The sequence below is a fragment of the Saccopteryx bilineata genome, chromosome 4, assembly GCF_036850765.1.
Source record: "Saccopteryx bilineata isolate mSacBil1 chromosome 4, mSacBil1_pri_phased_curated, whole genome shotgun sequence".
Taxonomy (NCBI): domain Eukaryota; kingdom Metazoa; phylum Chordata; class Mammalia; order Chiroptera; family Emballonuridae; genus Saccopteryx; species Saccopteryx bilineata.
Window position 1 is genome coordinate 91,813,396 of NC_089493.1, and position 14,076 is coordinate 91,827,471.

Genomic DNA, 14,076 nt, shown 5'->3' on the forward strand with positions numbered 1-14,076 from the left:
TCTTCACTTGTCAAACCAATTTCACCTCTTCATGGGATAGTTTTCCAGCTTTTACATATTCAGCCATAGCTGCACCTTCACCAGGTAACAGAGCATGGCCATAGTTCAGGGGTTTATCATCTTTTTTTAATCTTATTTTTATTAATTTTAGTGCAGTGACATTGATAAATCAGGGTACATATGTTCCGAGAAAACATCTCCCAATTATTTTGACCTTTGATTGTGCTACATTCCCCTCACTCAAAGTCAAATCATCCTCCGTCACCTTCTATCTGATTTTCCTTGTGCCCCTACCCTCCCCCAACTCCCTCCCTCTCCTTCCTCACCCCCTCCCCACCCCTCCACCCCACTCCCTGTTACCATCACATTCTTGTCCATGTCTCTGAGTCTCATTTTTATGTCCCATCGATGCATGGGTTCATATAGTTCTTAGTTTTTTCTGATTTACTTATTTCATTCCGTATAATGTTATCAAGGCCCATCCGTGTTGTTGTAAAAGATCCGATGTCATCATTTCTTATGGCTGAGTAGTATTCCACAGTATATATGTACCAAAGCTTTTTAATCCACTCGTCCTCTGACGGACACTTGGGCTGTTTCCAGATCTTTGCTATTGTGAACAATGCTGCTATAAACATGAGGGTGCATTTCTCCTTCTGGAACCGTTCTATGGTGTCCTTGGGGTATATTCCTAAAAGTGGGATGGCTGGGTCAAAAGGCTTTTTGATTTTCAATTTTTTGAGGAATCTCCATACTGTTTTCCACAGTGGCTGCACCATCTTAGAAGAAAACATAGACAGTAAGCTCTCCGACATCTCTCGCAGCGATATATTTGCTGATTTATCTCCACAGGCAAGGGAAATAAAAGACAGGATAAACAAATGGGACTATATCAAACTAAAAAGCTTTTGCACAGCCAAAGACAATAAGAACAGAATAAAAAGACAAACTACACAATGGGAGAACATATTTGACAGTATGTCTGATAAGGGGTTAATAACCAAAATTTATAAAGAACTTGTAAATCTCAACACCAGAAAGACAAACAATCCAATCAAAAAATGGGCAAAAGAAATGAATGGACACTTCTCCAAAGAGGATATACAGATGGCCAATAGACATATGGGAAAATGCTCAACATCACTAATCATTAGAGAAATGCAAATTAAAACCACAATGAGATATCACCTCACACCGGTCAGAAAGGCGCTCATCAACAAAACAACACAGAATAAGTGCTGGTGAGAATGTGGAGAAAAGGAACCCTCCTACACTGCTGATGGGAATGCAGACTGCTGCTCTCCTTTTATCATTGTCCTCTTCGGTCTGTTCTCCACACAGCAGAGTGACCTTTTAAAAATCTAATTCAGGTCATGTGGTTTCTGTGCTCACAACTTGCATGGATTTTTATCACGCCTACATGAAAAGCAAACTCTTTACTATAACCTACAAAGCTGTGTTCTATCTGGCTTTCTAGAACTCTTTGATATTCTGCCATGCAAACATTTGCCTGCCCCAGGGCCTTTTCAGCTTCTCATTCATCTATGTTGAGTGCTTTTATCACAGGTAGTCACATAATTTATTCTTTCACTGCATTGTGGTCTCTGCTAAGGAAACAAGCTCAAATTATATTTATTGTAGCATTTGTGTGTGTGGAGGATAATAGTGGGAAAAAATAAACAGTTTTTTTCCCCAGAGAATTGGTACAGAGCTATAATAAATCCATTTTATGAAATATTATGACTAATAACATCAATAAGTCATCAGGACACAAAATTGGGTACCATAACTCAAATTGTAACTCTTATTCATCTGGACATTGTAGTCAGAGAAAACTTTATATACATGTACATAATATGCATATATTTTTCAAAATGTATTCAAACGGCCTTTAAAAATAATAAATTCATAATAAAGATTAGGCCATTATAGTTCATAACCCACAATATCTTTCTATAATTTTCCTTATCTCCTTTTTTATTTTCATCTAGGAAGTATCTATGTTTCACTTCAAAGCTAATATCTCTACTTAATCCTTTGATAATATTTCTTTTTTTTATGTAAAAGATAAGATGATCATGTTCTCACTAAGTTTGTCTAAGTGTCTTCTGTTATAAGGAATGTCTCCTTATTTCTGGGTTCCATTAGTCCTCTTTTGGGGTGCTTCTTGATATATGGACGCACACACATACATGTTTTCCTTCCTCCTATGCATGCTGCAATGTCTTTTGAGTAGAGACAATGTTCCATCCATTTATTAATACTTAAGATCAAGGACAAGATCCAGCTTATAGAAGACCTAAAAAATTGTTTGTGCACTTATTATGAAATAGATGGAAATAAATCACATTTAACTCTGATGATGAAATTTGACAAAATATTTTAAGATAGTAATCTCTGTTAAATGACATTTGGAAGAAGAAACCCGTTTACTTAAAGAAAAAAAAAAAAGCCCCGCCAGCTGGATAGTTGGTTTGCTCCTGATAACATGTAGATCAGTGGTCCCTAACCTTTTGTGGGCCACAGACAGTTTTATGTCAGAAAATATTTTCAATGACCGGTCTTTAGGGTGGGACGGATAAATGTATCACGTGACTGAGACAAGCATCAAGAATGAGTCTTAGATGGATGTAACAGAGGGAATTTGGTCATTTTTTAAAAATAAAACATCGTTCAGACTTAAATATAAATAAAACAGAAATAATGTAAGTTATTTATTCTTTCTCTGCGGACCGGTACCAAATGGCCCACGGACCCATACTGGTCTGTGGCCCGGGGGTTGGGGACCACTGGTGTAGATGGTTCTCAGGAGAGAATGGAGTGAAAGTGCTGGAGGTTTGGTAACTATTGATGAGCTATTTTGGCCTGATGGTTTTGGATCCCTAGGAGGCACTCTAGGCTTTACTCTAAATGGTTAACTTTAAATGAGAAAGTTCTGACATAGTTGAATCTTAGTTAAAATGTAAATGAGGGTTAGCAGCAGTTAGGAGAGTCTCTGAGCTAGTCATAAACTCTATGAACAGGGGCAATCTCCATATATGCATGTGTGAGGAAGTTCTGCTGCTGTGCTGAGTGTAACAAAAGTGACTGCAAGCAGAGAGCATCAGGTAGGGCTGCGGTAAAGCTGGAAGCTTCCATAGAAAACACATACAGGGCCTGACCTGTGGTGGCACAGTGGATAAAACGACCTGGAATGCTGAGGTTGCTGGTTCGAAACCCTAGGCTTGCCTGGTCAAGGCACATAGGGGAGTTGATGCTTCCTTCTCCTCCCCCCCCCTCTTCTCTCTCCCACTCCTCTCTAAAAAGTGAAAACACATACATTACCTATTTACAGCTTTGGTTCTCACTTCAAAATTATCCTAGTGATATCCAACTTCTATTATACCTCTTCTGAGTTTAGAAAAACAGGGGAGAGGGAAGGAAAAGATGAAACAGGACAAAATGAGCATATGCAGAGAGGAGGAAAGAGAGAAAAAAAAGAAATTGGGGAGAAAGAATAAGACACAGTAGTTATTTACTTGAATTTCAAAATGTGGCCTATACTTTACAGTCACAGATCAGAATCAGCATGGTGTACCTGAGGAATGTTTGGGGAAAGTGTTGGACAGAATATCGAAGATAGAAATGTGGTTAGGTAGCCATCATGTATGTACCTGTCCGATTTCTCTCAGCCAAGAGTCTTGTAGAAGTCACTGTATTTGTTCATGACGACAATAAGACTGAAGTTTACAGAATTCTCCTAATGTCATTGAATTGTATTTACTTCAGTAAGAGGATTAAATAAATAAACAATGTATCCATTGAGATATTCTTTCTTTGTGAAGAGCTTTCTTGTAAATGAAATCTCAATCACTTTTCAAACTATGGGCCTGGATTATGGGCTAAAGAGATTGAGTCACTGACCCTGATAATTTTTTCAGACTATATTTAACCAGATGAGGGCCTTGTTTCTTTCAGAGGTATCCTTTCTCTATCTTTACTCCCCTCCTGACATGTCAGATTACTGGGGCACATTAAGTGGAGGCAATCCTGTGAGGGTATGTAGAGCAGGGGTCGGGAAACTTTTTGGTTGAGAGAGCCATGAACGCCATATATTTTAAAATGTGATTCCATAAGAGCCATACAATGACCCCTGTACATTATGCATTATTTAATAAAAATTTGGTGTTGTCCCAGAGGACAGCTGTGATTGTCTCCAGCCACTCGCAACCATGAACATGAGCGGTAGGAAATAAATGGATTGTAATACATGAGAATGTTTTATATATTTAACGTTATTATTATTTTTTTTATTAAAGATTTGTCTGCAAGCCAGATGCAGCCATCAAAAGAGCCACATCTGGCTCACAAGCCATAGGTTCTCGACCCCTGGCCTAGAGGTTTCTGTGTCTGTGGTCAGCAATGTAGCAGCAAAGAGCACGACATCAGCAGCAATGTCAGGACCTGCAGAAACACTGGAAGGAGACCTCTTGGCTCTCCGATTCTCTGGACTTCCTCTTCATTAGGGACAGATGGGACTCAGCCTACTTGTTACTTTCTTCTCAGCTATTTGGGGGCTAGAGGAGAGGCTTTCCCAAGAAAATGTTTCTTTCTTCAAGTCCACTAAAACCTATAGAACAAGCTCTCTTATAAAGAGAGTTTTATTTTTATAGTTGCCTGGTCAAGGCATATATGAGAAAGCAATCAATGAACAACTAAAGAGACTAAGGAACCACAACAAAGAATTGATGCTTCTCATCTCTTTCCCTTCCTGCCTGTCTGTTCCTATCTGTCCCTCTCTCTGTCTCTGTCACACACACACACACACACACACAAACAAAAACAAACAAAACAACAGAAAAAAGGTAGAGTTTATTTTCCTCTCACATAAAGAAGCTCTATCATATGCAGTCCAGGCTGGTATGCTAGCTTTATCATATTCTGAGGGATCAAGGGTTTACTTAGTTCACTGTCTCTGGTCTTATTTTCATATTTTCAAGAAAATTCCAGAGATTCACCCACTTTATACACCTTCCAGGAAGAAAGACAAAGTCAAAGGACAAATGAGTACATGCTGAATGAGTCAATGATTTTCAGAAACTCCACCCAACACTTTCTGCTTATATATCACTTACCAAAATGAGATGTGATGTCCCTATGCCTCTCCCATCTGCAAGGGAAGCTGAAAAAGTCAGGATTATTATTTTTTATCTCAACACGTTGAAACTCATATCAAAATTGTGGTTGTGCCTGACCAGGCAGTGGCATAGTGGATAGAGCATCAGACTGGGATACAAAGGATCCAGGTTCAAGACCCCAAGGTTGCCAGTTTGAGCGCAGGCTCATCTGGTTTGAGTAAAGCTCACCAGCTTGACCCCAAGGTCGCTGGCTCCAGCAAGGGGTTACTCAGTCTGCTGAAGGCCTGCGGTCAAGGCACATATGAGAAAGCAATCAATGAACATCTAAGGTGTTGCAACGCATAATGAAAAACTAATGATTGATGCTTCTCATCTCTCTCCGTTCCTGTCTGTCTGTCCCTGTCTATCCCTCTCTCTGACTCACTCTCTGTCTCTGTAATAAATAAATAAATAAAAAAATAAAAAAATGGTTGTATTATTAGTAAGAAAAAGGAGAGAATGAACATTGTATGGGAAAATAGTAGTTTCTGCCATATCCTCAAGTTTAGGGTATATTAAAAATCATTTATTTTTTTAATTCACAGATACTCATTTTTGAAATACCATATCCAATCTATCTCCCAGTTCTGTTGATTTTGCCTTCTAAAATTCATCTAGAAGATATCAGAACCTTCACAACTCAATTCATCTCCACAATCCTAATTTTACAAAAAAATCTTAATCCTTGGCTTCCCAGCCCACTTGACACACCCCGTCTCTCAGTTTGGTCCTTAGTTCCACAATGACAGTGATCTGTGAGTGCCAATGTGACCATGCAATCACTTGGATTTCCATTTGCTTTTAGAAGTTCTTAGTGTGATCTACAAAACCTTGAATAATTTCTTATTTTGCGACTCTTTTTTATCTTCATTGCACAAATATGCTCCTAATCTTTATTTCTCTCTTCTCTCTTTCTTTCAATAATATTGGTATTCTTAACTTTCCAATAGTATGCTGTTTTTCTTATATGACCCTTTCATAGAAATTTTAAGTGATTTTTTCTGATTATTTTTCCTTTTCCTAAAATTATTTTTCTTCCATCAAGAGTTAAAAACCAGTAAGTGCTGCTCATTCTGTGCATCTATCCAAGAGTCAGTAACTGAAGAAAACTCAATGTGTAGGCTGACAATCACAGGACTCTGCCCTTTAAATTTACAGTTTTTCTTTCATTAATTGATTATTTGATTAAAATCTATTTCCACTACTACTCTGTGAGTTTCTTAATGGCGGGGATCATGTCTTTGTTTCTTGTCCTTGAATCCTGAGATTCAAAGTATCTTAGGTATTAGGAGCATCAAACCTCCTTCTTCCTCCTTTCTATCCAGTAACTCATTCAGTATGCTTCATATATTTTAAGCCTCCTCAAAGAGCTATGATAATATTGTAGAAAGAGTAAAAATAAAATATTGTTGAGTTTCTCAGACTGGAGTCCATGGATCTCTGGAGGTTTATGGATAAATTCTTGGGGTACAGTAGAGGTTGGCAAATTACGACCTGCAGGTTAAAACTGCCGACCACCAGCTTTTTTTTAAACAAAGTTTTATTGAAAAATAATCTTGCCAATTTTTTACACATTGACTATGGGTGCTTTGTGCTTTAAAAGCCAAGCTGATAGTTGTAACAAAAATAAAATGATCTCAAAACTTAAATTACTCACTATTACCTTTTACAGAAAAAAGTCTGCCAACCCCTAAAGGAAAAGAATTACATGAGGATTTTAGATTTTTTTTTTAATAAATTTTTATTAATGGTAATGGGATGACATTAATAAATCAGGGTACATATATTCAAAGAAAACATGTCTAGGTTATTTTGTCATCAAATTATGTTGCAAACCCCTCGCCCAAAGTCAGATTGTCCTCCGTCACCCTCTATCTAGTTCTCTGTGCCCCTCCCCCTCCCCCTAACTCTCTCCCTCCCTCCCTCCCATGTCCTCCCCCCCCCCCACCCTTGGTAACCACCACACTCTTGTCCATGTCTCTTAGTCTCATTTTTATGTTCCACCAATGTATGGAATCATGTAGTTCTTGTTTTTTTCTGATTTACTTATTTCACTCCTTATAATGTTATCAAGAACCCACCATTTTGCTGTAAATGATCTGATGTCATCATTTCTTATGGCTGAGTAGTATTCCATAGTGTATATGTGCCACATCTTCTTTATCCAGTCTTCTATTGAAGGGCTTTTTGGTTGTTTCCATGTCTTGGCCACTGTGAACAGTGCTGCAATGAACATGGGGCTACATGTGTCTTCCCGTATCAATGTTTCTGAGGTTTTGGGGTATATACCCAGTAGAGGGATTGCTGGGTCATAAGGTAGTTCTATTTGCAGTTTTTTGAGGAACCACCATACTTTCCTCCATAATGGTTGTACTACTTTACAGTCCCACCAACAGTGAATGAGGGTTCCTTTTTCTCCACAGCCTCTCCAACATTTGCTATTACCCGTCTTGTTGATAATAGCTAATCTAACAGGAGTGAGGTGGTATCTCATTGTAGTTTTGATTTGCATTTCTCTAATAACTAATGAAGCTGAGCATCTTTTCATATATCTGTTGGCCATTTGTATCTCTTCCTGGGAGAAGTGTCTGTTCATGTCCTCTTCCCATTTTTTTATTGGATTGTTTGTTTGTTTGTTGTTGAGTTTTATGAGTTCTTTGTAAATTTTGGATATTAGGCCCTTATCTGAGCTGTCGTTTGAAAATATCAGTTCCCATATAGTTGGCTGTCTGTTTATTTTGATATCAGTTTCTCTTGCTGAGCAAAAACTTTTAATTCTGATGTAGTCCCATTCATTTATCTTTGCCTTCACTTCTCTTGCCATTGGAGTCAAGTTCATAAAATGTTCTTTAAAACCCAGGTCCATGATTTTAGTACCTATGTCTTCTTCTATGTACTTTATTGTTTCAGGTCTTATATTTAGGTCTTTGATCCATTTTGAATTAATTTTAGTACACGGGGACAGGCTGTAGTCGAGTTTCATTCTTTCGCATGTGGCTTTCCAGTTTTCCCAACACCATTTGTTGAAGAGGCTTTCTTTTCTCCATTGTGTGTTGTTGGCCCCTTTATCAAAGATTATTTGACCATATATATGTGGTTTTATTTCTGGGCTTTCTATTCTGTTCCATTGGTCTGAGTGTCTATTTTTTTGCCAATACCATGCTGTTTTGATTATCGTGGCCCTATAATATAGTTTAAAGTCAGGTATTGTAATGCCCCCAGCTTCATTCTTTTTCCTTAGGATTGTTTTGGCTATTCGGGGTTTTTTATAGTTCCATATAAATCTGATGATTTTTTGTTCCATTTCTTTAAAAAATGTCATAGGGATTTTGATTGGAATTGCATTAAATTTGTATATTGCTTTGGGTAATATGGCCATTTTGATTATATTTATTCTTCCTATCCAAGAACAAGGAATATTTTTCCATCTCATTGTATCTTTTTCGATTTCCCTTAACAATGCTTTGTAATTTTCATTATATAGGTCCTTTACGTTCTTTGTTATGTTTATTCCTAGGTATTTTATTTTTTTTGTTGCAATCGTGAAGGGGATTATTTTTTTGAGTTCGTTTTCTAATATTTCATTGTTGGCATATAGAAAGGCTATGGACTTTTGTATGTTAATTTTGTATCCTGCGACCTTACTGTATTGGTTTATTGTTAGGATTTTAGATTTGAAGTTTTAGGTTTGATGTAATACTTGTGAGTTTAAAAAGTTCATATTTAACTTCATTTCTTGTGTATATAAAGTACCATAAAATTTAAAAAGTAGTCAGTGTGAGAATTGTCCTTTAGATGAATATCTTTATTTATTTATTTAAAAAATTTTTTTTCCCACAGAGACAAAGAGAGTCAGAGAGAGGGATAGACAGGGACAGACAGACAGGAATGGAAAGATGAGAAGCATCAATCATTAGTTTTTCGTTGCGCGTTGAGACACCTTAGTTGTTCATTGATTACTTTCTCATATGTGCCTTGACTGTGGGCCTTCAGCAGACTAAGTAACCCCTTGCTGGAGCCAGCGACCTTGGGCTCAAGTTGGTGAGCTTTTGCTCAAACCAGATGAGCCCTTGCTTAAGCTGGCGACCTTGGGTCTCGAACCTGGGTCTTCCGCATCCCAGTCTGATGCTCTATCCACTGTGCCACCGCCTGGTCAGGCTGAAGATCTTTATTTTGAGAAACACTGGATGCACCTGTCATTCAAGTTCTGGATCTGCCTCTGGAAAAAGCTAGTCACACTGAGGTCCTAAGATATATGCTTTTATTGAGATTATACTTTTTAAAAACATAATTGTACCTATCAGACATGTGCAGTCATTCATTTTTTCACTCATTTTTCAGATAATTTTTGAAAATCAAGTATGAACTAAGGGATTGTTTATTTTCTTTCCTTTTTTTTTTTTTTGCTAGAAAGAGAAAGAGACAGAGAGAGGGACAGATAGGAAGGGAGAGAGATGAGAAGCATCAATTCTTCAGTGTTGCACCTCAGTTGTTCCCTGATTGCTTTCTCATATATGTCTGACCAGGGGCCTCCAGCTGAGCCAGTGACTCCTTGCTTGAGCCAGCGACCTTAGGCTTCAAGCCAACAAACTTTGAGCTCAAGCCAGTGACCATGGGTCATGTCTATGGTTCCACACTCAAGCCAGCAACCTCACGCTTAAGCTGGTGGCCTATGCTCAAGCCAGATGAGCCCATGCTCAAGCCAGCAACTTCAGGGTTTCAAACCTGGGTCCTCTGCATCCCAGGCCGACTCTGTAGCCACTGCACCACTGCCTGGTCTTGCAGGGACTGTATATTTTCAGAATTTGGTTATTAAGACTCATAAGATTAAGTTCCTGATCTCAAGGGTGCCAACTCAAGTTTGAAAAACAGGACACAGGTGATACTAATATGATATAATAATGACAGCACTGATATGTATACAGGTATAGTGGGAAAAGAGATGGGCACTAATTCAGCCTGAAGAGCTGGGTGGACACTTTCACAAGAAGGAGATGTGAAAATTGTTTCCTAGAGAATGAATAGAAGTTAGCTGGCAAAGGCAGGGGAGAGAAGGGAGAAAATTCTAAGCAGGGGGACTCATCCCTGGTTCCAGGGGACCAGTGGTAGAATATGTAAAGGAGGGCCTCAGATAATGCCTTTTTGCCACTCTCAGTATCCCCAAGGTGCCTACAACTTACTCAATACTCAGTGTGAACAGACAATAGATCCTACGACTAAGGAACACTTAAGGGAGCCATATTGTCCAGAATCCTAAAGAGGGTGACCAAGAAACTGCACACTGTCTCAGCCTCATAAACCACTGTGAAGTCTGCAGAAGGTATTTGGTGCTTCCTTCCTTGAGCTCTACTTCTCACCCCAGATATCTACATTGCCCTTGTATGTACAATTTAAGCTCCATTCCAGGGTAAATATAAAAGTCCAAGATGTAAAGCAGACTGTAGGACAGAGGAGAAACCACAAGAGGGCGCTACTCCCCTAGGGAGGTGGTGTGAGGCATCTTCCATTTCTGAAGACATCTCTTTTTGACAGCCTGTAACACGAACTTGCAATGCAGTTTCTCTTGCTTAACACATGAGTCAAAATTTTCCTAGAAGATTCCACCAAAGGATCGAGAAAGTAGAGGAACAGCCCTCTCAACAAATCTGCTCCTGCTTCTCCCCAAGCCATGCTGTCTCCTTTCTGCTCTGGACTTGTGATCTTGTTGACAGTGTGTAAGTAACATTTATTTAAGATTTCTAAGATATTTTATTCCTTGATTTTAGAATGATTTTTAATCCCTACAAAACAAATGACTACCTTTCTTCATTGCCAATATAACAAAGCCTTTCTTTTAGGGGGTACCAATGGAGACTCCATGAACCAAACAGAAGGCCCTGTTACCCTCTCAGAAGGGGCATTTTTGGCCCTGAAATGCACTTACCAGACCATCTATTCAGGTTTTCTTTTTTGGTATGTCCAATATCAAAACAAAGAGCCTGTTCTCTTTCTGAAAAGCGCATCGGATAAGGAGGAGGTGAACAACAGAGGTTTTCAGGCCAATCTTGTGAAGAAAGAGAGCTCCTTCCACCTGAGGAAAACTTCGGTGCAGATGTCAGATTCGGCTGTGTACTTCTGCGCTCTGGGAGACACAGTGAGGGAAGCTGTAGGGGGAGCTGAGCACTAACCCAGAGGGGCGCACCTGGGGCTGAAGGGGGACAGCTTGGTTATTCCAGGAGCCACAGTGAGCCTCAGTGGCTGTTGTCAAGAGACATACAGATATTTGCCATGGAAATGGTGACTATATTTTCCAAATACAAACAAAAATACTTGATATGACAAATATGTCTCCTCATTGAGAGTGTAGACACAGCATTTTCTGTTCTGTTACAGTGTGCATCTCATTAGAACATTTTGTTTTTACCCCAGTTAGTGAATACAGGTATGATGTCAGCATGATGTTGAAGTTTCATTGATTCTCTGTGATTTTTTAAAGCACATTAATAATTTGTGCTAAACTAAAGAACTATCAGATCAAGTTTCTTATTATAAGAAAAGCCACAACTATACTTAAGTGTAAGCAGAGTATTTTTTAGTGTGTTCAAGAATTTCTAGAGTTTTCGAGGTAAGCCACCTGGTGAAACTGAGAGCAAGGATTAAGACTGTGGAACTATCCCTACTTTTGATCTCAACAATAGTGATTTATGAAGAACAATTACATTTAAAATTTTAATAAACCTAATCTTGTTGGAAATACATGTTCTCATGGACCTTTATCTAGAGAGGTGAAACACAAGTCCCAATATTTAAGGCTACACAGGGTTTACTGGCTATGATACAAGGGAGAAATACCAATGCAGATTGAACTCTACTGGTATTTTTAATGAAATTTCTACTTTTTTTATAATGGTCTGGTTACAAAGTTGTATAGTCTATCCCAATTTTCACCATGACTATTATGTGTTGTTTGGAAGAGCAAGAGGATTTTCAAAATACATGTATTGAGTTATAATATAAATTCCTGTACTTAGGCACTGAGTAGAATTTTCTGAATTTTTGTTCACAAATAACACACACACACACACACACACATGCACACACACATGTATATGTTTTCTCCCTGTTGTTACTGAACATGGCACCCACACGACACATTTTGTGACTCAGGGGACATGATGTGAAATCATTCTTTAACAACAAAATATTTTGCATGTAAACTCTACTGGATTCCATGAAAAGTAGAAACAGAAAGAGACTAAAAGTTTTGGCTTCCTGTTAAAAAGTTAAAACCTGATGATTACTTTTCACATTAATTCTCTTGTGAGAAAAGGAGGCATATATAAGACTGAAAGGTACATAACTATGTTATCCAATATATTCACCACAGTTCATAATAAATTGTATTCTATAGAAGTTCCACTTTTTCCATCAAAGAGAAATGAAATGAACAGGGTTCCCTTACCCTGTTATTTCCAGTCCAGTAAGTTATAATTAGATAAAATAGGTCTAGTGCAGGAGTCAAGCACTTTCCATCTATACAGGAAACATGTGACACAACATAGGCAAACCTGTCCCATATCTGGAACTCTATTTCCTGTGTGGGGACAGAGCACCACACAGCCCAGTAACTTTGCCTATACCTCCTGAGCAAAGTATAGAATTAAGTTCTGGGTTTGAGACAAAATATAGGACATTTCACTCAAGAGAAGAGTCAATTGGTCCCCCCTAATCAATATGCTGGTTGCCAGTGTTCCAAAGGCAGTCACAGCTGTTAGATTCAGGGAGTACTGGGGCTGCCAAAGAGTGTAACTATTGAAGGAACAGGGAGTGCTGCAAAGAGTGTAACTATTGAAGGAACAGGGAGTGCTGCAAAGAGTGTAACTATTGAAGGAACAGTAAGTGCTGATATGGCTCCTGTGAGGCTGGGAACAAAGAAGGTCAGAGACCCTTATCAGAAGTTTAGGTTTGAAATTCGCTACTAAGCTAAAACCAGCCCCTGTTGCTATGCTGCGTGTGACCTCCCTAGCCAATAGCTAAACTGCCACATCTGCTTCTGTACTATGCTTGCTCACTTACTATATATAAGGGCCTGGCTGTAAGCTCCAGGTGCGGCTTCCATTTGCAGCTCCTTGTGGGCACAGTGTCTCCGGACATCTTGGGAGTTCGCCCCTGCGCAGGTTAAACTGGCCAATAAAGTAACATCTTAACTTCTGAAAGTCTCCGACGTTTGTTCTCATACCCGGTGGATGTTACAACAGCCTCTATCTTGGTCAGGATGGCCACAAACATGGGATTCAAGCTTCTCTCAGTCCTCAAGGTTGTAGGAGAAGCAAATCATTGTTGTCTAAAGAAACTAAAAAGGGAGGATAATGGGCAATGGAACCAGAGCACTGGGTCCTAAGCCACTTCATCTCTTACTCACTCATGGTTACAATCTATTTTTTTCCTCTTTTTTGCAGGACCCAGCATGACCCAGAAGTTGATTCAAGTCCAGTCTGCAGTTTCTGTGTAGAAAATGAGGCTGTAACCTTGGGATGTATAGGTGAAGTTAGCAGTTACACTCATTCCTTATTCTGTTATAAACAACCACCAAGTAGAAAAATGACTTGTCTTATTCACTAGGAGTCTTCTAATGAGCAAAATGCAACAGAAGGGTCAACACTCTATGAACTTTCAGAAACTAGCCAGTTTTGTCAACCTTGCCATCACAGAATCACAGCTTGAGGATTCAGCGATGTATTTTTTATTTTTTGTTGCAGAGACAGAGAGAGGAACAGATAGGGACAGACAGACAGGAATGGAGAGAGATGAGAAGCATCAATTCTTTGTTGTGGCATCTTACTTGGTTGCTGATTGCTTTCTCTTATGTGCCTTGACTGGGGGGCTACAAGCAGAGCAAACGACCTCTTGCTCAAGCCACCAACCTTGGGCTCAAGCTAGT